The 25241-nt window shown below is 55.5% G+C and overlaps 3 non-coding genes across 3 annotated transcripts; all 3 read left to right on the top strand.

The window, feature by feature from the left end:
* Window positions 1–12594: 12594 nt before the first annotated feature.
* On the top strand, window positions 12595–12676 carry TRNAL-CAG (transfer RNA leucine (anticodon CAG)). Its single transcript has one exon. It is a non-coding gene; the product is annotated as a tRNA-Leu (tRNA).
* Window positions 12677–19611: 6935 nt separating this feature from the next.
* Window positions 19612–19693, top strand: TRNAS-AGA (transfer RNA serine (anticodon AGA)). The gene has a single exon. It is a non-coding gene; the product is annotated as a tRNA-Ser (tRNA).
* A 2955-nt stretch (window positions 19694–22648) lies between these two features.
* Window positions 22649–22720, top strand: TRNAM-CAU (transfer RNA methionine (anticodon CAU)). Its single transcript has one exon. It is a non-coding gene; the product is annotated as a tRNA-Met (tRNA).
* The last annotated feature ends 2521 nt before the right edge of the window (window positions 22721–25241 follow it).

Raw genomic sequence — 25241 nt, 5'->3', positions numbered from 1 at the left:
TTACCAGCCTGGGTCTTGTACGAGAGGGCATGCCAGGCTTGCGCAAAGAGCTCTGGCACTCCCTTGAAAGATCCTGTGAGTAGAGAGTGCCCAGTGGCCCTGGAGGAAGGCTGCACTTGGTGGTGGCCAGGGAGATGGAGAGACTGCCAGGCTCAGCCAGGAGCATATGGCTCAGCGAGGGTGGCCAGAGGGGAAAGACAGGGTCTGTCCAGGTGGTCCCATGGTGTAATGGTGAGCAGTCTGGACTCTGAATCCAGTGATCTGCGTTCACAGCTTAGTGGGACCTCCGAGTTTTGGCTCCCTCAGGGCTTTCCTCAGCATGCTTACACTTTATCCCTTGCCTTGCTGTTGGGTCAATTGTTTAATGCACTCTGATCTTCCTTCCTTTCCTGTGCTCCCAGCCCTGGGACTGACATCAGTGCCCTTTCTCCTGCCCTGTGCCACCATAGCTCTGCAGCTTTCCTGAGCGCTGGCCCCTGTCCCCTCCCTTGTTCTTGACTGCTCCTGGATGAGGGCATCCAGCAGTGGCTCAACACCTGAGGTGGAGATCATGCAGTCCACGCCCGGCTCAAAGCAGGGTCAAGTAGAGGACCTTTTTCATGGCCTTGCCTGGTTGGATGTTGGACATCTCCAAAGACGGAGAATCTACAACCTCCCTGGGCAACCGTTTCCCATCTTTGACCACCACTGTGTGTGGCATTAGTTGTATTTCCACCCCTGTCCATTGCTTCTTGTTCCATCCATTTCTCTGAGGCTTTTCTGTCTTTCTCTTGCCTGCTTGCTTGTTTTTGGTGCTCTGGTCTCAGTTCAGGGAGCTCCACCCACAACTTGCAGTGCCCCATGCATGGGGACAGGCTCACTGTCATGGGAGAGAGCAGGTTCGCCCTCTTCCTTTGTCCTGGGTTCGGCTGGGAGAGAGTTAACTTTCACAAGAAGCCGAGCATGGGGTTTCCGGGTGGTGAGCAGTTGCATTGTGCATCACTCGCTTTATATATTCTTCTGTTACTATTATTGTTATTTCTTCTCTCCTTGTGTTGTCCTATTAAAGTGTCCTTATCTCAACTGACGAGGTTTTACCTTTTCTTCCGATTCTCCTCCGCATCCCACCAGGGCAGGGAGGAGTGAGCGAGCGGCCGCGTGGTGCTCAGTTGCCAGCTGGGCTGAAACCATGACAGCCTTGCAGAGGGCTTGGCCAACTGAGGGGGAGGAGAACAAAGCACCACGAGTCGCCAGCTATGCTGCACAAGTCTTTAATGAGAAGGAGGAAATGCAGTGGCACAGAAGAGAGACCAAGAAACACGTCTGCAGGGTTCAGGGAGGCACAGAGAATGGCCCATTTCCCAAGGACAAGCTCCACACAAAGCGCTTGCCTTTTCCCATTCTGCTCTACCTGGTGACAATCCCAGCCCAGCAAGAGCAGTCCCTAACTCCGGCACCCTCCCCCCGTCGGCAGGAGGTTCAGCAAAGCAGAAGAGAACGAGTGTTGTCTCAAGGAGCTCAGAGCAAAGCAAAGCCAGAGGAGGCACGGCGAGGCCTGCCGTGCAGCGAGGAGCAGCGGGCACAGGTCCCTCCTGCCAGGTGGGATGAGGACACGCAGCCCGCCTGCAAGCCCTGGCCATGCTCCTGATGCAGAGTTCCCATCTGCCTTCCCGCTGCGAAGGGGATGACCCGCCAGCTTCAGCAGTTCAGACTGCAGCGGGTGGGAGGCAGACACAGCCCTGACCCCCCAGACCAAGGGAGCCCCCAGAAGAGATGGGAACCCCCCGGCGCTGAGGGAGCTCCCAACAGCAGCTGACAGAGAGGATCCCACGGCTGTGCTCTGAGGGAAAGAGGTGAGGATGGGGCCCGGCAGGGTCACCACCACCGCGGAGGCCTGGATGGCCACCGTTGAGTCCGCGCAGCGGGCGACACAGGGCTCACTGCAGCTGCTGGCAAGTGGGGTTGGGCCAGAGGCGCCGCAGGGCGTTGGGAGACAGGGTCTGAAGCAAGACATCTCTCGGTGAGGGAGGCAAAGCTGAAACACAGAGCAGGCAGGGAGCACGAGCCTCAGTATCAGTCTGTCTTTCTTTTCCTCAGCTCTCTCTGTGGACACACTTTGTTTTAAAAACACCTGGTGCGCTACAGTTCCCACGGCCCTCATCGTGCCCTCCGAATTGCACGGCACAGGACGGCTGAACCGCTTTCAGGATAGGACCCAGCACAGTGGGTTTAAAGCACCTGTGGCAAGACTGGTCATACCCCATCTCCTGAACAAACATTGCTGTCATAAAGATGGCACTGGAGGCACTTGGCCATTTCGTTAGAGACCATCTGCTAAAGGCAGACATTCTGGTGGGCAGACGTCCCTGCAGCTCAGCCCCATTGATCCCCTTCTGCTTTAAAGAAACCCCCTCTTCCCAGCCCTCCCCAGCCACCTCCGCCAAAAGGGACAGAGGTGACAGCCCTTAAACAGTTCTGTTGCAGGGCCAAGCTGAGGCAGCCCAAGTATCAACCTGCGTAGCCACCATGACAGCAGCTCAGCCACAGGGAGAGATGGAGCGGACTCAGGCTTACCTCGTTCTCGAGGAAAGGGAGGCAAGAGAGGAGGATGCAGAGCCCGGAGCAGCGCAGGTTTTATGCTGTGTCCCAGATCCCGCGGGGCCACAAAACATTACTTGCTCATGAAGCATCTAAACACCTAGCAGCTGCCGCTTGCCAAGCCTCGCTGGTGATTAAGCCCGTGCCTCTTTCATCTGAAATGTTGTGCTCCTGCTTCATACCACCAAACATCAAAACCAATTCGTCTGTGTCCCAGCTTCAGAAGGCCAATCAGCTCGGAGGTCTCAGGCTAGTGTACAAGGAGATCTGAGTGCGTTTTCCTAATACGGATTGCCTTTGTCACTTGGCCTTCTTCATGGTGAGCACGGCCACCACTCACGGTCAAATTCAGCTATGAGGGACACCTCAAGTCAGCTCTCAAGTGCTTTCAGTGCAGGCACTCAGGCTAGCCCTGAGAAACCTTTCTCCCACGGGTCATCGTAGACACACAGGAGACGCTGAGTAAGTTCAAGCAGAACGTCAAGACCGCACAGTCCCATACAGGAGAAGAGAAATCAGCAGGACAAGGCCCAGAGCCTGCTGAGGTACTGGGAAGTCTGGTCTGCTCGTAGCAGGGGACAGGAGCAGAAGACCTCCAGAGGTCATTCCAAACTTCATTATTCTGGGTTTACCCTGAGTCACACAAGCCCTTGAGCAACCACCAAAAGGCAATGCCTTGGAAGACAGCAAATGCAGGAGATTGCATAGAAGCCCCCGTAGATTCAGGATGGTGCTAAATGTGTGGAAATGCCCTTGACGCAAGCAGAACTTTGGGGCTGTGAGCTCTGGTATCCCTGGCACGCCTGAGGCAGGCGTGTCCACTGAAGTCCATAGCAGGGTGACTCATGTTTGCCTGGAGTCAGGGTTTTTCCCAACTCTTCCACCTCACGAATGACTCCCAGGTGCTCCGGGAGACTGATCCGATGTCCCTTTGAAATCTGAAATGCATGGAATGGGTCACCTCATCCCTGACCCAGGAAAAAGAGCCATGAGCTTTTGGCTCCCTGCCCTGAGCCTCTCCTCAGAAGCAGGCCATCCAGGCCTTTGGCCTCTGGGTATGACCTTACTGAGCAAAAGAGGTCAATTTGGGTGTGGGTCTCTTTCAGGAAGGACGCGGGCATCTCTTTGATCACCCTCCTACGCATTGATTTCCTGGTTTCCAACAGATTCTCCACTTCCCAAGCTGAGCCCAGACCCCTGTTGGACGATGCGTGAGGGCCTGGTCAAGTCATCAAGGGACACGGCTATGGAGATCCGAGGGAGAGATTGCTTTGGAGAGACTTGCCTGACCCTCTGGTCACAGTGCATTGTGAAAGTTAATACAGGCCGTTTGAATTAACTTTTCAGTCCTCTCAGCTGTTGTTCACAAAATCATACGAAAACCATTCATGGCACTTCTCTCTTTCCTTGGTCTTGCGGGAATAAACTCCAGGGGAATGGGTATGGCGTGGAAAGGAGAAAAGCACTTCTTTTCATGGCTGGACGGAGGCAGTGTGACTGCAAGATGCGGTTAGGGTGGGCATTTCAGTTAGGCATGATCGAGCATGCGCAATCACGATCCCCCTCTTTCTAACTCCACCTACACTAGCACTGCTGATGACAGAGTGGGAGTCTGTAAATACTGTGCTAACACAATCCCCCCCCCTGCCCCAACCCCACCATCCAGCTTGGTATTGAGTGTCAGCACAGCAAAGAAACATTGCCTTATTCTTGAAGCAAACCCTGCAATCAGAGACTGAGAAGCTTTGTCCCCTTTAGGTAGGGAGTCTACTTGTGAGAGGCTCCTTGCGTTTCCCTTGGCCCACAGGCCATAGCTGCAAGAGAAATGAGGGTGTCTCAGTTCTCAGTCACCAGGACCATCGTTACATCCAGTTCCGGTAAACTTCAGGGTGTCAGACAGGCAACTTACTCACACTGACTCATTAACGCCATTTTCCTGCTCCAGAGCCAAAATGGAATCGGAGCTGCTTTCATCTAGTGATGTAAATTATTGCTTTTGTGGATTGTTTAATATTTTGGTCCATGCTCAAGAATGTCACAATGCTTGCGTGCTGGGAAAAAGCTCTGGACATACCTATTCCACCAAAACAAGCTCTCTCCAGTCTCCCTCTAAGTCATCCGCACCTCCCGTTTATTCTCCCTTTGCCCCTCCTGACTTTTCCTCAGCCAGGCTCTACCTCGCCCTTGCCATAGATCTCTCCCACTCTCGCAAACCATTCCCCCTACACACCAACAACCTGCATGGCAGTCATGGTCTTTGTTCAAGGCTTGACACCACCCTACGTCCCCAAGAGGCTGGAGGTGCTGCCGGGAGGTCACCACCTCCCCTGCAGGAGTGTCCTCCCCTAGTGCTCCCAGCAAGCTTGGAGACCTCCTCAGCTAAATCTGAGAAGCAAAGCGGGGTCTAATATGCCCAAGTTCCCACGGCGAGCCGGATGTCATTGCCCAGAAGGGCATGGTGATCGGCCAGCGCGCAAGATGCAGGGCCTGGAGGCAGGGTAGTTGTTGGCCGAGTGTGTGAATGAGCTTTTGCGTGTGAACGGGACTAGAAATCCATTGGGGTTTCCCCGCGCAGGTTCGAATCCTGCCAACTACGGGGCGCACTCCCCTTTTGGGCTCCTGCAATGGACCACGCTGTTTGGGCTCCCTGCAATGGACCACGCTGCAGCCGTGGGACTCAGCTCCACACTGTACCTGGTGCCCAGGGAGACGGTTAAAACCCCCTTGCCTACAGCACTTGTCCCCGCACCCCCCTGCCCCCAAATTCCTGGATGAATGGGAAATCCTGCTCCCATTGACAAGGTAGGCAAGTTGGGGGAAGAGAACGGACCAGTGCCGAGTCTGAGCCGTGAAAAGAGGTCCACTGTTGTTGGTTCTTGAGCAGAACTTAAGAGCCTGAGCTCACCTGACATCCCAAGCAGAACAACCCCACCAGCTGTTTCCCTATGCCTGAAACTACAGCAGCTCCTCTCCAAAGAGAGCCTGCACAACATGGTCCTCATTGCTAAAGATGAAGGCAAGACACCTCATGGATCTGAGATCTTGCCTGGGGTCCTGGGGATATTCTGCCTGACCCAGCCCCAGCCCTTGCACACATGGACAACCTTTCCCGGGGGCTTTCCAAATTTAACCGAAGAACGAGATGATAAGAGGTGGGTCTCTCCTGGCTCCTCCTCTTCTGGGAAAGACTGGAAGTGCGAAAGAGGCCATGGTGGTGACTGCTGGCATCAGGAGACCATCCCCTGCCATCACAGACCCTGATGGGTGGCATGGAAAAGACCCGGAGGCTTCCCAGAGGGCTTCTCTCAGTCGCATACCCAGCTGCTCCCCACAGAGCAGCAGCAGAGGACGGGCTGCAGGTAGCCTGCCTGGGTGGTTCAGCATCTTAAGGAAAAGGGAAACTCGGAGGGGCACATGCAGAGAGAGCCCGGAAGAGGAGAAGGAGAGAACAGCCAGTGGCTGGTGCATGGTCCGTTCCCGCAGCCATGCCACTGAGGGTGCCGGAAGCAGTGCAAGCAAAAGAGAAGCTGAAGGAGGTTGGCAGCACGGATGAAGAAGGAAAGGGGCAGTGGAAGGGGACCGGAGCTGAGCCAGGGGCCTCTTTGATCTGCAGTCAAATGCTCTCCCCTGAGCAATAGCCCCTGCAGCAGGCAGGCTGCGGCCGCACTCTCCGTGCTCACATCTGCTCCCACATCCCAGCCCTCTCCATCCCGCTTTTGCTTTTGTCTCCTCTGCTTGCTTGCTGCGTGCTCTGGCGTGTGGATGGGACAGGGAACCAGCAAACACAAGCCCAAAATGCAGGGCCTCAGCACTGCCACCTCGTCCCTCAGCCTCACCAAGAGGTTCTACCAGCTCAGCCTGCCCAGAGCCTTCCTGGGACACATCCGGCAGCATTTAAGACTGGCCACCACCCAGTCCGGATGGGCCAGCCCTGCCCTGGGGCGACTGGGAACCACCTCCACCCCCAGCAGCGTTGGGCAGGACAGGAATGGCGCCAGGCACGGAGAGGAGGGGTTTCTCTGGCTCTTTGGCACCCTGCAAGGTGGCGGGGGCAGCCCTCGGCTGTTGGCGAGCAGCAAGGGCAGGGCTGCGCCAGGAGGGAAGACAAGCCAGGAGCTGGGGGGGAGCGCAGCACAGCACGGGCAGGGCAAGGCCCTCGCAGCTGGTGTGAAAGGCAAGGCAGTAACTGCTGTACGACTTGCTTAGAGGAAGGAACACTGCCTAGGACTAAGAGCTTTTACCTCAGGGTCAACGAGACCTGAAGACGCAACCTAAACCGTCTCTCACTGGCTGAGAACACCCCATACAGACAATGGAACAATAGGAGATTTGTCTTTCAAAAAAACCCAGGTATATAACCAGGGTGAGAAAAGCAATCGACCTGAATCTAGTAGAAAACCCCTCCGCCTGCACGGGACATTGGTCTAGAACCAGGAAGATTAACAGCCCACTGACCATACGTCCACACCACCTGCCCGGGAGAAGCACCTAGTGCTTACGCGAGCAATAGTAACTGATTAGCCCACCCCTTAACAGGAGTAATTTGACTGGTCAACACAACGGCATTGTAAACATCTAGAAACCCTGCTTTCCTCTATGTCGGGGTCCTCCACGCGTTAGGCTGGGCACCGCTATGTGCACAGCTAAAATTAGGGATTTAGGGATTCCCTTGGTAATTCTATGCTAAACGTCCTTGTCTCCCTCCTTGGCCAGCAAAGAACTGACTTTTACACTGGGTACAGTCCCGCACCCCGTGCGAGCTGGATTTCTGGGCAGGGTTGCAGCCCTCCTGAGCTCGCTGGAGAGCCACTCCTCTCCGCCCTGCCAAGCAACAAGGCTGCCCCCTCGCTCCGGGGTTTCCTTCAGTGCCTGCAGAGCCAGCTTGGGTGGTCAAAAAGAAAGTCCCCAGCCAGGGTTATGGGCAGGAGCTGTGGGGAGAAGGGCAGGCAAGGCCCTTGAGCTACCCTCCTGTCGTGGTTTAACCCCAGCCAGCAACTAAGCACCATGCAGCTGCTCGCTCACTCTGCCCACCCAGTGGGATGGGGGAGAGAATCAGGAAAAAAACCCCTCATGGGTTGAGATAAAGCCTGTTTAATAGGACAGAAAGGACAGAAAATATTGATAATGATAATAATAATAAAATGACAATAATAATACTAGAAGAATTAGATAGAAATACAAATAATACAAATCAAGTGATGCACACCCGATGCCCAGTTAGTGCCGAGCAGCGATCCGCCCCCCCCAGCCAGCTCCCCCAGTTTATATACTGGGCATGACGTCATATGGTATGGAATATGCCTCTGGCTAGTTTGGGCCAGCTCTCCTGGCTGTGTCCCCTCCCAACTTCTTGTGCCCCTCCAGCCTTCTTGCAGGCTGGGCATGAGAAGCTGAAGATCCTTGACTGAGTATAAAGACTACTTAGCAACAACTAAAACCATCAGGGTGTTATGAAGATAATTTTCCCACTAAATGCAAAGCACTGCACGGTCCCAGCTACTAGGAAGCAAATTAAGTCTCTGCATGCCAGCCAAAACCAGGACAGCAGCCCAGGCCCAAAGGAGGTGAACTTTCCAGGGAGACAATTTTGCTGCGCGGGTGAGGGCACAGGATAGACAAAGGGAAGGGGCATGAGCGCTGGCAGTGCCAGGGAGCATGAGGCCGGGCTGTGGGAGGTCCCAGCTGAGGCGCCAGGGGGAGCAGAGTGGCGCAGCGGAAGCGTGCTGGGCCCATAACCAGAGGTCGATGGATCGAAACCATCCTCTGCTAATTGCTTTTTCCTCCTGCTGCCTCTCCCAGCAACTTTTCACCTGCACTGCTCTGGCTCTCTGCGCGGCCATGCCCATGGCCCTCCCGCTCCCTCAGCCCCTTCTCTCTGCCACCGCGCCTTCTTTCTCCTTTGCCTTCTTACGAGCCAGCACTCCCAAAGGGACCCTCACCAAGGCAGACCCGTGGGTCTGCAGCGGCAGCCAGACCTCCCCCCACAAGGAACTGGGGGTCCTGGGGACACAACTGTTTCTCCCTTCCCGTCAGGCAGCTCAATCCCAACTTCCCAGACGCAAGCGGGCACCTCCAGGAATCTGCAGGTGGGGAGGAGGACAAGGCTGGTGCTACTCTGGCAAACACCTGTCCAATCAACTTGACCATCTTGGGGTTTTCTCCATCCTAGTCTCTTTGCTGCCGTGCCCACGCGCAGGTCCAGCCAGGAGCAGGGCCGAGCAGGTATTCCCAATGGGCACTGTATTGGCTCTATGTGGCTAGGTGTTGGCAGTGGAGGGGAGAGGGGGTGCTGCAGGGTGGCCTCTGTGAGCAGAGGCAAGGGGCTGCCCTGCCGCTGCACACAGCTGATTCCAGCTGCCTCCACAACACTGAGCCACTTGCACAGCTTTTCCTGACAGGCCTGAAGCCTGTGGAAGAGCCCACACTGAAACAGATTTTCCTGTTCAGGTCTGCAGCATCGGGGAGAACCCATGCCGGAGCAGTCTGCAGTGAAGGACTGTAGCTGAGCCTGGTAAAAGTGAGAGGAATGGCGGTGTTTTGTTTGTCTTTCATTCCTCACTACCCAAACCGCACATGGCCTGATCCTTTTCTTCCCCTCTGGCTGCTCTGGACTAGAATGCAGTGCTGGACACCCCCCTCTCTCACTCCCACAAGCATGTCCACTGAACAGCAGGTCCACTGAACCCTGGGCCTGACCGTAGGTCTGTGCAGAGGGCACGCGTGGAGCCTGGGCCCGGTTTGTCTGGTGTCCAGGGATCGAGGGGAGGCAGACCAGCCTGCTGTTGTGCAGGTCCTCCTTTGTGCCTTTTGGACAGATAGGAGCGACACTGACTTGCTTCCAGGCCTCAGGAACCTCTCCCAATTGCCATGACCTTTCAAAGACAATGGAGAGCGGCCTCTTGCAGAAGTTCTCCTTGTCTGAGTGCTTCACGAGCTGGCAGCAGGAAGATGGCATGGGTATCTGCAGGTGAGCTCCCTTCTACTTTAGTACCTGATGGGCCAGAAGCCAGAAGATCGCTTGGATGTTGACCGTGAGGTCGCCTCTGGCTCTGCAGGTGACGGGCCATGCACAGGAATATTGCTTGCGCTAGGTGCTTGTGTTCATTCCATAGTGGATACCACTGCCTGGTGTATCTTTTTATATCTGAACGCTTCTTGTTCCAAAGGAAGCGGACAGCCCATCAGGGGGAGACCTGAGAACACGCGGGCACGACAGTGTCAAAAATGGCTGTCAGCCAATCACAAAGCAATATGAGAACCCATGGGGAATGACGCTGTCAAGAGTTGTCTCTTTGCTGTATTTAGTGAGTGGGGCTTCCTTTTCAGATGTGCTTCTGGGTACACAGGTAGGGTTGGCTGGTCCTCACAGCCATCACAGGTCTGCCTGAGAGCAGGTGGGTATGACGGGGTCAAGAGATGGCTGTCAGCCAATCACAGAGCAGTAGGAAAACATGTTGGTTATGGTGTCTAATAAGAAAATGGTGGCTGAAAGAAAGTGGTGCCCCCCGTGTATGTAGAGGAAGGTACGTCCTGGTCAGCTGTACTTCATCATTCATCAGTGCTGGCATGGGGATTGACCAAAGCAATCATCCACCAGCAAAACCAGGAGCAGCACAAGGCAGATTTTAGCCCAGGAACAGGTAATGCCTAGAGTCCTGCAAAACAAATTGCTTACGGGCATGCAGCACGGAATGTGGCAGATGCTCATATCCGACCAAGTGGATCAAGAAACTTGTGCTAGAAATAATCCACTTGGCCTATTTGCACATTACGTAGATAGAGAATTGTTACCCTAGCATTGCCTGCTTTCCGCTCACTGGTTGCTGAGCTAATCCTAGACAAGTGTACAAGATAGGGACATATCCAGTGACTCAGAAGAAACCAGGCTGGTTGCTGTGCCTTTTTAATTCAACCAAAGGGTGCATCGTGCAACCACATGTTAGCCTGGGACAGCGTGAATGTGGCTCCGACTGGGGCAGACTCCGCCTGTGTTACCTCAGTGTTATGCCCTACGGTATTGCCAAGGGGCACTGTGTTGGCTACATATGGCAAGGTTTTGGTAGTGGAGGGTTAGGGGGTGCTGCAGGGTGCCTCTGTGAGAAGAGATAAGGGGCTGCCCTGTGCCAGACACAGCTGATTCCAGCTCCGCAGTGGTTCCACCGCACGACACAGCTGAGCCGTCATCAAAGTTTGTGTCCCCTCTGTGAAAATATATTCCAGAAAGGGCAGAAAACGCCAGGCAGAGCGAGGCGGAAGGAACAAAAAGAGCGGGAAAGGGCAGAGGGAAGATGCATCCGCTTGGGCAGGTAACGGAGTGTGGTGTGAAGGAGTAAAGTTGAGCCTGGGAGAGGGGAGAGGAAAGGCGGTGTTTTATGTTTGTCTTTTTGTTTGTCACTGTGTGAATGCGCTTTAATTGGCAAAAAATGAATTCTGCCCAAGTCAAGCCTGACTTGCCCGCAACAGTGTTTGCTAAGGCATGTCCTTGTGTTTATCTTGACCCATGCGATTTGTCATCCTGTTTTCAGTGCTCCGCATCCCCCTGAGGGTGGGGAAAGTAGTGAGCAGCTGGGTGGGTGTTTGTCTGTGCTTAAAGCACGAGAGGTACATCCAGAGAAAGGCCCATCGCGTTGCATAGTACATGCCCAGCGGGCAGCTGTATGAAGGCAGATGGGGAGCATCAGCATTGCCATCAGGCAGCAGGTTGAGTTTCCCTAGCCAACACGTCAGACAGAGAGAAGCCCAGAGTCATCCGATGGGCTTGAGGCCGTGGTGTGTGCAGGGGCTGGAAGGAGGCCATCCGGGCTGTGAAGTGGAGAGAGTGGAGTTTGTGAGCTGGAAGAGCAGGAGGCAGGGGAGTCTGGGAAGTGGAGGGGCAGGAGGGAGGCGAGGCTGCGGGGTGGAGGAGCAGGAGGCAGGAGTGGGTCGAGGAGCGTTGGTGGTATAGTGGTGAGCATAGCTGCCCTTCCAAGCAGTTGACCCGGGTTCGATTCCTGGCCAACGCAGACAAGGTTCTTTTACTCAGCCTGGCTCCAGAGGGCCTTGCCTCTCCTCTTCCAAACCAACCCAGCTTCCAGTCGAGGCCCTCCCCTTGACTCCCCCTCCAGCCTTGCCTCATGGCCAGGCCTCTGGGCACCTCCTAGGCCAGCAGACACAGGCCTGGCTCTTAGCAAGGCCCGCCTTGGCAAAGCAGACTGCAGGGGCTGCTTTGGACCCTTCAGAGATTCTCAGGGAGTGCTGTAGCACTGGAGCAGGTGCCCAGAGAACTTTGGGATTCTCCATGCCTGGGTATCACCCTCACGTTTCAGTGGGCTCAGGCACTGAGCCGCCTGCTCTAGCTTTGGGGCTAGCCCTGCTTGAGCAGGCATTTGGACTAGTGCCCTCCTGAGATGCCTTGCAGTCTAGTTCCTTCCACGAAGCAACAAATCCCAGAGAGAGCTGTGACCTCCTTCCTCTGCACCATGGGCGGCAAGCGGGCCTCTTCCCCACAGGAACTGGAGCTCAGTCATTGCTCAGCACTTGGCGCATCTCGTGTCCTTTCGCCTTGACTCTCCAGCCCCTTTCCCACACACTGACTCCTTGAGACCACCCCAGCATTCCCCCAGGGGTTGGTGTGGCAGAGCCCTCCTTGCCCAGGAGGGCAGGGAAGAAGGAAGCACCCTTGTTGCCCCAGGAACCGTCCATGAGAAAGGCAGGCGTGTGCCTGGAGCCCTTGACAGGATGTTGGCGTGCGCAGAGCCGTAATTTGCTGACGGTTCCTTTGCTTGGTCCTGTGAAGGATTGCCTTGGCCTTTGGGAGACGCGTCGGAAGCGTGCTGCCCTGTGCTGGCTACTCGTGTTCCGTGTGGTCTGAAGCGCGTGTAGGAGCTGCGGTCGCCTGTCAGCAGCCGTGGTGGGAGCAGGGCAAGGGTGCTGCCAGGAGCCAGCTCCCCCTGCAGCAGTGCCAGGAGGAGGCTGCCTGAGGTGGGCTGGCTCTGGCAGCTGCAGGGGGAGGAGTGGCGGCAGCAGCAGCAGCAGTGGGTCAGGATGGCCGAGCGGTCTAAGGCGCTGCATTCAGGTTGCAGTCTCCCTGGAGGCGTGGGTTCGACTCCCACTCCTGACAGGCTCTTCTCTCTCTTGGCCTCCTTCCCTCTCCTCACTGCAGGCTTCTTGCTCCTCTGGGGCTCTGCTCAGCTCTTGCTGCAGTCCCAGCTCCTGCAGAAGGAGAAAGGGCCATACCCATGCTGCCCCACCAGTACCAGCTGGGTAGGCCTACAACAGAAACAGGGAGGGAGAGCCAGCCCCTGGGGAATTCCACTTGGCCGCTCTCCCCTGCAAAACTCGCATTCTGCATGCCTCTCCCCGCATTTCAGTGCGCATCTCTGGACATTCTTCAAACATTCGCTCACACAATCCTCTCTCCCTGCAACAACCCTTCTGCTTGGAAGGCATTTCAGGGAGTCAGAGAGGGCATCCTCCTGCTTCAAGCAGGCTCACACCACCTGATCAGTGCTTTCTCTTTCGGGTCATACAATACCTTGAGGACAGACATTTCACAGCCTCTTGGCACCCTGGCTCCCATGCTTAGGCACCCTCAGGGTGATCATTTGGGTTCGTGTAACCAGTCACAAACTGCCTCTTCAATTTCTGACCACGGCGCTCATCCTCCAGCCGTTGCAGTAGCCTCCTTGCAGGCGCTGGAGGGAGGCTCCGATTCGATCCCTGCTAAGCATTTTCTTCTACCAGCTAAGCGAGCCTTGCGTCCTCAGCCTCTCCTCCCAAGGCCAGAGCACCCGGCCCCTGACTATCCTAGGATCCTCCGCTGAACTTGCTCCACTTTATCACCACCTTTCCTTGGTTCCCCAGATAGTCCTTCTTCCCCTTTTTGGTGACGGGGCAACTTTTCCCTCTCCTTAGTCAGCAGGGAGCTCCTCTGCCCTCTGCTCCCGAAGCTGGAGAGCCCCTCAGATGCGTCCTTCCCTCTTTCAGGTCCAATGGCACATTCTGTAGGTGCCAATCCAGGATGTGGCGTTGACCAGCAGGATTTCAACCCCAAAAGTTTCGCGGAACTGGCAGTTCCTCACCAGCAAACATGGACAGCACCAGTGGGAAGAGGGCAGGTGGGCGTAGAGGCCGACCAGGAAGAGGCCAACAGGGATGTGGCGGGCTCTGGGGCATTTCTCTCCAACGCTGCTGACAGGAGAGAGACATCCTCACTCACGCAATGCCACCACAGGTTGCATGAGCACTGGTGGCATTTTTCAGAAGGACCGCAGTCAGGAAGTACGAGCCACACAAGAGGTCTTCCTGTGCACACAGGAAGAGGAAGAGGGACATGCACAAGGTGGTATCAGAGCATGCCGGAGCACGTCGTAATTGAGGGAGATGCTGAAGGAGCTGCGTCGGGTCCTCCTGCGAGCTCTTCCCTCTGCTGAACGTCTCCCCTGCCCTCTCTCTTGGTTGCCTCGTTCGGCAAGGTCAGGAGCTTGGCTAGGACTGCAACCAGGGTAAGGATATCTGCTTAACTTACCCAGGCAGACTGGCAGGCTGTCCAACACGGGGGTGAAGGGAGGCAGCAGCAGAGACCGCAAGTGCAAGCATCGAACCACGATTGCTGGGCCATGAATGTAGTCTGTGAGGTGCAATGTTGAAGGGGTTAAGCTGGAAACTTCATAACCAGGTCTAATTAGGCGAGAAGAAGATTCTCACAGGTTACCAGCCTGGGTCTTGTACGAGAGGGCATGCCAGGCTTGCGCAAAGAGCTCTGGCACTCCCTTGAAAGATCCTGTGAGTAGAGAGTGCCCAGTGGCCCTGGAGGAAGGCTGCACTTGGTGGTGGCCAGGGAGATGGAGAGACTGCCAGGCTCAGCCAGGAGCATATGGCTCAGCGAGGGTGGCCAGAGGGGAAAGACAGGGTCTGTCCAGGTGGTCCCATGGTGTAATGGTGAGCAGTCTGGACTCTGAATCCAGTGATCTGCGTTCACAGCTTAGTGGGACCTCCGAGTTTTGGCTCCCTCAGGGCTTTCCTCAGCATGCTTACACTTTATCCCTTGCCTTGCTGTTGGGTCAATTGTTTAATGCACTCTGATCTTCCTTCTTTCCTGTGCTCCCAGCCCTGGGACTGACATCAGTGCCCTTTCTCCTGCCTGTGCCACCATAGCTCTGCAGCTTTCCTGAGTGCTGGCCCCTGTCCCCTCCCTTGTTCTTGACTGCTCCTGGATGAGGGCATCCAGCAGTGGCTCAACACCTGAGGTGGAGATCATGCAGTCCACGCCCGGCTCAAAGCAGGGTCAAGTAGAGGACCTTTTTCATGGCCTTGCCTGGTTGGATGTTGGACATCTCCAAAGGTGGAGAATCTACAACCTCCGTGGGCAACCGTTTCCCATCTTTGACCACCACTCTGTGTGGCATTAGTGGTATTTCCACCCCTGTCCATTGCTTCTTGTTCCATCCATTTCTCTGAGGCTTTTCTGTCTTTCTCTTGCCTGCTTGCTTGTTTTTGGTGCTCTGGTCTCAGTTCAGGGAGCTCCACCCACAACTTGCAGTGCCCCATGCATGGGGACAGGCTCACTGTCATGGGAGAGAGCAGGTTTCGCCCTCTTCCTTTGTCCTGGGTTCGGCTGGGAGAGAGTTAACTTTCACAAGAAGCCGAGCATGGGGTTTCCGGGTGGTGAGCAGTTGCATTGTGCATCACTCGCTTTATATATTCTTCTGTTACTATTATTGTTATTTCTTCTCTCCTTGTGTTGTCCTATTAAACTGTCCTTATCTCAACTGACGAGGTTTTACCTTTTCTTCCGATTCTCCTCCGCATCCCACCAGGGCAGGGAGGAGTGAGCGAGCGGCCGCGTGGTGCTCAGTTGCCAGCTGGGCTGAAACCATGACAGCCTTGCAGAGGGCTTGGCCAACTGAGGGGGGAGGAGAACAAAGCACCACGAGTCGCCAGCTATGCTGCACAAGGTCTTTAATGAGAAGGAGGAAATGCAGTGGCACAGAAGAGAGACCAAGAAACACGCCTGCAGGGTTCAGGGAGGCACAGAGAATGGCCCATTTCCCAAGGACAAGCTCCACACAAAGCGCTTGCCTTTTCCCATTCTGCTCTACCTGGTGACAATCCCAGCCCAGCAAGAGCAGTCCCTAACTCCGGCACCCTCCCCCCGTCGGCAGGAGGTTCAGCAAAGCAGAAGAGAACGAGTGTTGTCTCAAGGAGCTCAGAGCAAAGCAAAGCCAGAGGAGGCACGGCGAGGCCTGCCGTGCAGCGAGGAGCAGCGGGCACAGGTCCCTCCTGCCAGGTGGGATGAGGACACGCAGCCCGCCTGCAAGCCCTGGCCATGCTCCTGATGCAGAGTTCCCATCTTCCTTCCGCTACGAAGGGATGACCCGCCAGCTTCAGCAGTTCAGACTGCAGCGGGTGGGAGGCAGACACAGCCCTGACCCCCCCAGACCAAGGGAGCCCCCAGAAGAGATGGGAACCCCCCCGGCGCTGAGGGAGCTCCCAACAGCAGCTGACAGAGAGGATCCCACGGCTGTGCTCTGAGGGAAAGAGGTGAGGATGGGGCCCGGCAGGGTCACCACCACCGCGGAGGCCTGGATGGCCACCGTTGAGTCAGCGCAGCGGGCGACACAGGGCTCACTGCAGCTGCTGGCAAGTGGGGTTGGGCCAGAGGCGCCGCAGGGCGTTGGGAGACAGGGTCTGAAGCAAGACATCTCTCGTGAGGGAGGCAAAGCTGAAACACAGAGCAGGCAGGGAGCACGAGCCTCAGTATCAGTCTGTCTTTCTTTCCTCAGCTCTCTCTGTGGACACACTTTGTTTTAAAAACACCTGGTGCGCCTACAGTTCCCACGGCCCTCATCGTGCCCTCCGAATTGCACGGCACAGGACGGCTGAACCGCTTTCAGGATAGGACCCAGCACAGTGGGTTTAAAGCACCCGTGGCAAGACTGGTCATACCCCATCTCCTGAACAAACATTGCTGTCATAAAGATGGCACTGGAGGCACTTGGCCATTTCGTTAGAGACCATCTGCTACAGGCAGACATTCTGGTGGGCAGACGTCCCTGCAGCTCAGCCCCATTGATCCCCTTGTGCTTTAAAGAAACCCCCTCTTCCCAGCCCTCCCCAGCCACCTCCGCCAAAAGGGACAGAGGTGACAGCCCTTAAACAGTTCTGTTGCAGGGCCAAGCTGAGGCAGCCCAAGTATCAACCTGAGTAGCCACCATGACAGCAGCTCAGCCCACAGGGAGAGATGGAGCGGACTCAGGCTTACCTCGTTCCTCGAGGAAAGGGAGGCAAGAGAGGAGGATGCAGAGCCCGGAGCAGCGCAGGTTTTATGCTGTGTCCCAGATCCCCGCGGGGCCACAAACATTACTTGCTCATGAAGCATCTAAACACTAGCAGCTGCCGCTTGCCAAGGCCTCGCTGGTGATTAAGCCCTTGCCTCTTTCATCTGAAATGTTGTGCTCCTGCTTCATACCACCAAACATCAAAACGATTCGTCTGTGTCCCAGCTTCAGAAGGCCAATCAGCTCGGAGGTCTCAGGCTAGTGTACAAGGAGATTTTCAGTGCGTTTTCCTAATACGGATTGCCTTTGTCACTTGGCCTTCTTCATGGTGAGCACGGCCACCAGTCACGGTCAAATTCAGCTATGAGGGACACCTCAAGTCAGCTCTCAAGTGCTTTCAGTGCAGACACTCAGGCTAACCCTGAGAAACATTTCTCCCACCGGGTCATCGTAGACACACAGGAGACTCTGAGTAAGTTCAAGCAGAACGTCAAGACCGCACAGTCCCATATGGGAGAAGAGAAATCAGCAGGACAAGGCCCAGAGCCTGCTGAGGTACCTGGGAAGTCTGGTCTGCTCGGAGCAGGGGACAGGAGCAGAAGACCTCCAGAGGTCCATTCCAAACTTCATTATTCTGGGTTACCCTGAGTCACACAAGCCCTTGAGCAACCACCAAAAGGCAATGCCTTGGAAGACAGCAAATGCAGGAGATTGCATAGAAGCCCCCGTAGATTCAGGATGGTGCTAAAATGTGTGGAAATGCCCTTGACGCAAGCAGAACTTTGGGGCTGTGAGCTCTGGTATCCCTGGCACGCCTGAGGCAGGCGTGTCCACTGAAGTCCATAGCAGGGTGACTCATGTTTGCCTGGAGTTCAGGGTTTTTCCCAACTCTTCCACCTCACGATGACTCCCAGGTGCTCCGGGAGACTGATCCGATGTCCCTTTGAAATCTGAAAAGCATGGAATGGGTCACCTCATCCCTGACCCAGGAAAAAAGAGCCATGAGCTTTTGGCTCCCTGCCCTGAGCCTCTCCTCAGAAGCAGGCCATCCAGGCCTTTGCCTCTGGGATGACCTTACGGAGCAAAAGAGGTCAATTTGGGTGTGGGTCTCTTTCAGGGAAGGACGCGGGCATCTCTTTGATCACCCTCCTACGCATTGATTTCCTTGTTTCCAACAGATTCTCCACTTCCCAAGCTGAGCCCAGACCCCTGGTTGGACGATGCGTGAGGGCCTGGTCAAGTCATCAAGGGACACGGCTATGGAGATCCAAGGGAGAGATCGCTTTGGAGAGACTTGCCTGACCCTCTGGTCACAGTTCATTGTGAAAGTTAATACAGGCCGTTTGAATTAACTTTTCAGTCCTCTCAGCTGTTGTTCACAAAATCATACAAAAAACATTCATGGCACTTCTCTCTTTCCTTGGTCTTGCGGGAATAAACTCCAGGGATGGGTATGGCGTGGAAAGGAGAAAAGCACTTCTTTTCATGGCTGGACGGAGGCAATGTGACTGCAAGATGCGGTTAGGGTGGGCATTTCAGTAGGGCATGATCGAGCACGCGCAATCACGATCCCCCTCTTTCTAACTCCACCTACACTAGCACTGCTGATGACAGAGTGGGAGTCTGTAAATACTGTGCTAACACAACCTCCCCCTCCCACCCCACCATCCAGCTTGGTTTTTGAGTGTCAGCACAGCAAAGAACATTGCCTTATTCTTGAAGCAGCCCTGCAACCAGAGACTTGAGAAGCTTTGTCCCCTTTAGGTAGGGAGTCTACTTGTGAGAGGCTCCTTGCGTTTCCCTTGGCCCACAGGCCATAAGCTGCAAGAGAAATGAGGGTGTCTCAGTTCTCAGTCACCAGGACCATCGTTACATCCAGTTCCGGTAAACTTCAGGGTGTCAGACAGGCACTACCAAATCTACCACGTCCACACTGACTCATTAATGCCATTTTCCTGCTCCAGAGCCAAAATGGAATCGGAGCTGCTTTCATCTAGTGATGTAAATTATTGCTTTTGTGGATTGTTTAATATTTTGGTCCATGCTCAAGAATGTCACAATGCTTGCGGTGCTGGGAAAAAGCTCTGGACATACCTATTCCACCAAAACAAGCTCTCTCCAGTCTCCCTCTAAGTCATCCGCACCTCCCGTTTATTCTCCCTTTGCCCCTCCTGACTTTTCCTCAGCCAGGCTCTACCTCGCCCTTGCCATAGATCTCTCCCACTCTCGCAAACCATTCCCCCTACACACCAACAACCTGCATGGCAGTCATGGTCTTTGTTCAAGGCTTGACACCACCCTACGTCCCCAAGAGGCTGGAGGTGCTGCCGGGAGGTCACCACCTCCCCTGCAGGAGTGTCCTCCCCCTAGTGCTCCCAGCAAGCTTGGAGACCTCCTCAGCTAAATCTGAGAAGCAAAGTGGGGTCTAATATGCCCACCTGACGCTGGTTGTCTCCACACAGCTGCCTTCCCTTCTTCCCTGGAGGCAGCAGAGATGGCAGCTGGGGAGAGAAAGCATCCCCCCGTGGCAGGATATCCCAGATGTGCGGCTGAGGACAAGGCGCTGGGAGCTGCAGCTGTAGGCACTGGGAGCTGCAGCTGTAGCCCCTGGGGCTACGCCTCTCAAGGCCTGTGGAAGGCTGTCACCAGGTGCCCGTCATGCTCAGTGCAGGTCCCAAGTGCAGGGCTTCGAGTGGAGCATTGCCCTGAAAGTCCCAGGGAGGCAGGTGTCATTGCAGAGGGCATGTGATCGGCTGGGCAGAGAGGGCTGGAGCAGGTAGTTGTGGCCGAGTGGTGAAGGCGATGGACTAGAAATCCATTGGGGTTTCCCCGCGCAGGTTCGAATCCTGCCAACTACGGGGCGCACTCCCCTTTTGGGCTCCCTGCAATGGACCACACTGTTTGGGCTCCCTGCAGTGGACCACGCTGCAGCCGTGGGACTCCGCTCCACACAGTACCTGGTGCCCAGGGAGACGGTAAAACCCCCTTGCCTACAGCACTTGTCCCCGCACCCCCCTGCCCCCAAATTCCGGGATGAATGGGAAATCCTGCTCCCATTGACAAGGTAGGCAAGTTGGGGGAAGAGAACGGACCAGTGCCGAGTCTGAGCCGTGAAAAGAGGTCCACTGTTGTTGGTTCTTGAGCAGAACTTAAGAGCCTGAGCTCACCTGACATCCCAAGCAGAACAACCCCACCAGCTGTCTTCCCTATGCCTGAAACTACAGCAGCTCCTCTCCAAAGAGAGCCTGCACAACATGGTCCTCATTGCTAAAGATGAAGGCAAGACACCTCATGGATCTGAGATCTTGCCTGGGGTCCTGGGGATATTCTGCCTGACCCAGCCCCAGCCCTTGCACACGTGGACAACCTTTCCCCGGGGGCTTTCCAAATTTAACCGAAGAACGAGATGATAAGGGGTGGGTCTCTCCTGGCTCCTCCTCTTCTGGGAAAGACGTGGAAGTGCGAAAGAGGCCATGGTGGTGACTGCGGCATCAGGAGACCATCCCCTGCCATCACAGACCCTGATGGGTGGCATGGAAAAGACCTGGAGGCTTCCCAGAGGACTTCTCTCAGTCGCATACCCAGCTGCTCCCCACAGAGCAGCAGCAGAGGAGGGGCTGCAGGTAGCCTGCCTGGGTGGTTCAGCATCTTAAGGAAAAGGGAAACTTGGAGGGGCACATGCAGAGAGAGCCTGGAGAAGGAGAAGGAGAGAAGAGCCAGTGGCTGGTGCATGGTCCGTTCCCCGCAGCCATGCCACTGAGGGTGGCGGAAGCAGTGCAAGCAAAAGAGAAGCTGAAGGAGGTTGGCAGCACGGATGAAGAAGGAAAGGGGCAGTGGAAGGGGGACCCGGAGCTGAGCCAGGGACCTCTTGATCTGCAGTCAAATGCTCTCCTCTGAGCAATAGCCCCTGCAGCAGGCAGGCTGCGGCCGCACTCTCCGTGCTCACATCTGCTCCCCCATCCCAGCCCTCTCCATCCCGCTTTTGCTTTTGTCTCCTCTGCTTGCTTGCTGTGTGCTCTGGCGTGTGGATGGGACAGGGAACCAGCAAACACAAGCCCAAACATGCAGGCCTCAGCACTGCCACCTCGTCCCTCAGCCTCACCAAGAGGTTCTACTAGCTCAGCCTGCCCAGAGCCTTCCTGGACACATCCAGCAGCATTTAAGACTGGCCACCACCCAGTCCGGATGGGCCAGCCCTGCCCTGGGGCGACTGGGAACCACCTCCACCCCCAGCAGCGTTGGGCAGGACAGGAATGGCACCAGGCACGGAGAGGAGGGGTTTCTCTGGCTCTTTGGCACCCTGCAAGGTGGCAGGGGCAGCCCTCGGCTGTTGGCGAGCAGCAAGGGCAGGGCTGCGCCGGGAGGGAAGACAAGCCAGGAGCTGGGGGGGAGCGCAGCACAGCACGGGCAGGGCAAGGCCCTCGCAGCTGGTGTGAAAGGCAAGGCAGTAACTGCTGTACGACTTGCTTAGAGGAAGGAACACTGCCTAGGACTAAGAGCTTTTACCTCAGGGTCAATGTGACCTGAAGACCCAACCTAAACCGTCTCTCACTGGCTGAGAACACCCCATACAGACAATAAAACAATAGGAGATTTGTCTTTCAAAAAAACTCCAGGTATATAACCAGGGCGAGAAAAGCAATCGACCTGAATCTAGTATAAAACCCCTCCGCCTGCACGGGACATTGGTCTAGAACCAGGAAGATTAACAGCCCACTGACCATACGTCCACACCACCTGCCGGGAGAAGCACCTAGTGCTTACGCGAGCAATAGTAACTGATTAGCCCACCCCTTAACAGGAGTAATTTGACTGGTCAACACAACTGCATTGTAAACATCTAGAAACCCTGCTTTCCTCTATATCGGGGTCCTCCATGTGCTAGGCTGGGCACCGCTATGTGCACAGCTAAAATTAGGGATTTAGGATTCCCTTGGTAATTCTATGCTAAACGTCCTTGTCTCCCTCCTTGGCCAGCAAAGAACTGACTTTTACACTGGGTACAGTCCCGCACCCCGTGCGAGCTGGATTTCTGGGCAGGGTTGCAGCCCTCCTGAGCTCGCTGGAGAGCCACTCCTCTCCGCCCTGCCAAGCAACAAGGCTGCCCCCTGGCTCCGGGGTTTCCTTCAGTGCCTGCAGAGCCAGCTTGGGTGGTGAAAGAGAAAGTCCCCAGCCAGGGTTATGGGCAGGAGCTGTGGGGAGAAGGGCAAGGCAAGGCCCTTGAGCTACCCTCCTGTCGTGGTTTTTAGATACAAGATACAGTTTTAGATACAAGAACTAGATACAAATACAAATAATACAAATCAAGTGATGCACACCGATGCCCAGTTAGTGCCCGAGCAGCGATCCGCCCCCCCCAGCCAGCTCCCCCCAGTTTATATACTGGGCATGACGTCATATGGTATGGAATATGCCTCTGGCTAGTTTGGGCCAGCTCTCCTGGCTGTGTCCCCTCCCAACTTCTTGTGCCCCTCCAGCCTTCTTGCAGGCTGGGCATGAGAAGCTGAACTATCCTTGACTGAGTATAAAGACTACTTAGCAACAACTAAAACCATCAGGGTGTTATGAAGATAATTTTCCCACTAAATGCAAAGCACTGCACGGTCCCAGCTACTAGGAAGCAAATTAAGTCTCTGCATGCCAGCCAAAACCAGGACAGCAGCCCAGGCCCAAAGGAGGTGAAGTTTCCAGGGAGACAATTTTGCTGCGCGGGTGAGGGCACAGGATAGACAAAGGGAAGGAGGCATGAGCGCTGGCAGTGCCAGGGAGCATGAGGCCGGGCTGTGGGAGGTCCCAGCTGAGGTGCCAGGGGGAGCAGAGTGGCGCAGCGGAAGCGTGCTGGGCCCATAACCCAGAGGTCGATGGATCGAAACCATCCTCTGCTAATTGCTTTTTCCTCCTGCTGCCTCTCCCAGCAACTTTTCACCTGCACTGCTCTGGCTCTCTGCGCGGCCATGCCCATGGCCCTCCCGCTCCCTCAGCCCCTTCTCTCTGCCACCGCCGCCTTCTTTCTCCTTTGCCTTCTTACGAGCCAGCACTCCCAAAGGGACCCTCACCAAGGCAGACCCGTGGGTCTGCAGCGGCAGCCAGACCTCCCCCCACAAGGAACTGGGGGTCCTGGGGACACCAGTGTTTCTCCCTTCCCGTCAGGCAGCTCAATCCCAACTTCCCAGACGCAAGCGGGCACCTCCAGGAATCTGCAGGTGGGGAGGAGGACAAGGCTGGTGCTACTCTGGCAAACACCTGTCCAATCAACTTGACCATCTCGGGGTTTTCTCCATCCTAGTCTCTTTGCTGCCGTGCCCACGCGCAGGTCCAGCCAGGAGCAGGGCCGAGCAGGTATTCCCAATGGGCACTGTATTGGCTCTATGTGGCTAGGTGTTGGCAGCGGAGGGGAGAGGGGGTGCTGCAGGGTGGCCTCTGTGAGCAGAGGCAAGGGGCTGCCCTGCCGCTGCACACAGCTGATTCCAGCTGCCTCCACAACACTGAGCCACTTGCGCAGCTTTTCCTGACAGGCCTGAAGCCTGTGGAAGAGCCCACGCTGAAACAGATTTTCCTGTTCAGGTCTGCAGCACGGGGAGAACCCATGCCGGAGCCGTCTGCAGTGAAGGACTGTAGCTGAGCCTGGTAAAAGTGAGAGGAATGGCGGTGTTTTGTTTGTCTTTCATTCCTCACTACCCAAAACCGCACACGGCCTGATCCTTTTCTTCCCCTCTGGCTGCTCTGGACTAGAATGCAGTGCTGGACACCCCCCCTCTCTCACTCCCACAAGCATGTCCACTGAACAGCAGGACCGCTGAACCCTGGGCCTGACCGTAGGTCTGTGCAGAGGGCATGCGTGGAGCCTGGGCCCGGTTTGTCTGGTGTCCCAGGGATCGAGGGCAGGCAGACCAGCCTGCTGTTGTGCAGGTCCTCCTTTGTGCCTTTTGGGAAGATAGGAGCGACACTGACTTGCTTCCAGGCCTCAGGAACCTCTCCCAATTGCCGTGACCTTTCAAAGACAATGGAGAGCAGCCTCTTGCAGAAGTTCTCCTTGTCTGAGTGCTTCACGAGCTGGCAGCAGGAAGATGGCATGGGTATCTGCAGGTGAGCTCCCTTCTACTTTTGTACCTGATGGGCCAGAAGCCAGAAGATCGCTTGGATGTTGACCGTGAGGTCGCCTCTGGCTCTGCAGGTGATGGGCCATGCACAGGAATATTGCTTGCGCTAGGTGCTTGTGTTCATTCCATAGTGGATACCACTGCCTGGTGTATCTTTTTATATCTGAACGCTTCTTGTTCCAAAGGAAGGGGACAGCCCATCAGGGGGAGACCTGAGAACATGCGGGCGCGACAGTGTCAAAAATGGCCGTCAGCCAATCACAAAGCAATATGAGAACCCATGGGGAATGACGCTGTCAAGAGTTGCCTCTTTGCTGTATTTAGTGAGTGGGGCTTCCTCTTCAGATGTGCTTCTGGGTACACAGGTAGGGTTGGCTGGTCCTCACAGCCAATCACAGGTCTGCCTGAGAGCAGGTGGGTATGACGGGGTCAAGAGATGGCTGTCAGCCAATCACAGAGCAGTAGGAAAACATGTTGGTTATGGTGTCTAATAAGAAAATGGCAGCTGAAAGAAAGTGGTGCCCCCCGTGTATGTAGAGGAAGGTACGTCCTGGTCAGCTGTACTTCATCATTCATCAGTGCTGGCATGGGGATTGACCAAAGCAATCATCCACCAGCAAAACCAGGAGCAGCACAAGGCAGATTTTAGCCCAGGAACAGGTAATGCCTAGAGTCCTGCAAAACAAATTGCTTACAGGCATGCAGCACGGAATGTGGCAGATGCTCATATCTGACCAAGTGGATCAAGAAACTTGTGCTAGAAATAATCCACTTGGCCTATTTGCACATTACGTAGATAGAGAATTGTTACCCTAGCATTGCCTGCTTTCCGCTCACTGATTGCTGAGCTAATCCTAGACAAGTGTACAAGATAGGGACATATCCAGTGACTCAGAAGAAACCCAGGCTGGCTGCTGTGCCTTTTTAATTCAACCAAAGGGTGCATCGTGCAACCACATGTTAGCCTGGGACAGCGTGAATGTGGCTCCGACTGGGGCAGACTCCGCCTGAGTTACCTCAGTGTTATGCCCTACGGTATTCCCAAGGGGCACTGTGTTGGCTACATCTGGCAAGGTTTTGGTAGTGGAGGGGTTAGGGGGTGCTGCAGGGTGGCCTCTGTGAGAAGAGATAAGGGGCTGCCCTGTGCCAGACACAGCCAGTTCCACCGCACGACACAGCTGAGCCGTCATCAAAGTTTGTGGCCCCTCTGTGAAAACATATTCCAGAAAGGGCAGAAAACGCCAGGCAGAGCGAGGCGGAAGGAACAAAAAGAGCGGGAAAGGGCAGAGGGAAGATGCATCCCGCT

This window comes from Gymnogyps californianus, unplaced genomic scaffold (genome assembly GCF_018139145.2).
Source record: "Gymnogyps californianus isolate 813 unplaced genomic scaffold, ASM1813914v2 HiC_scaffold_265, whole genome shotgun sequence".
Classification (NCBI taxonomy): domain Eukaryota; kingdom Metazoa; phylum Chordata; class Aves; order Accipitriformes; family Cathartidae; genus Gymnogyps; species Gymnogyps californianus.
The sequence above is the reverse complement of the archived record's forward strand: the minus strand, read 5'-3'. Positions and strand labels throughout refer to the sequence as shown.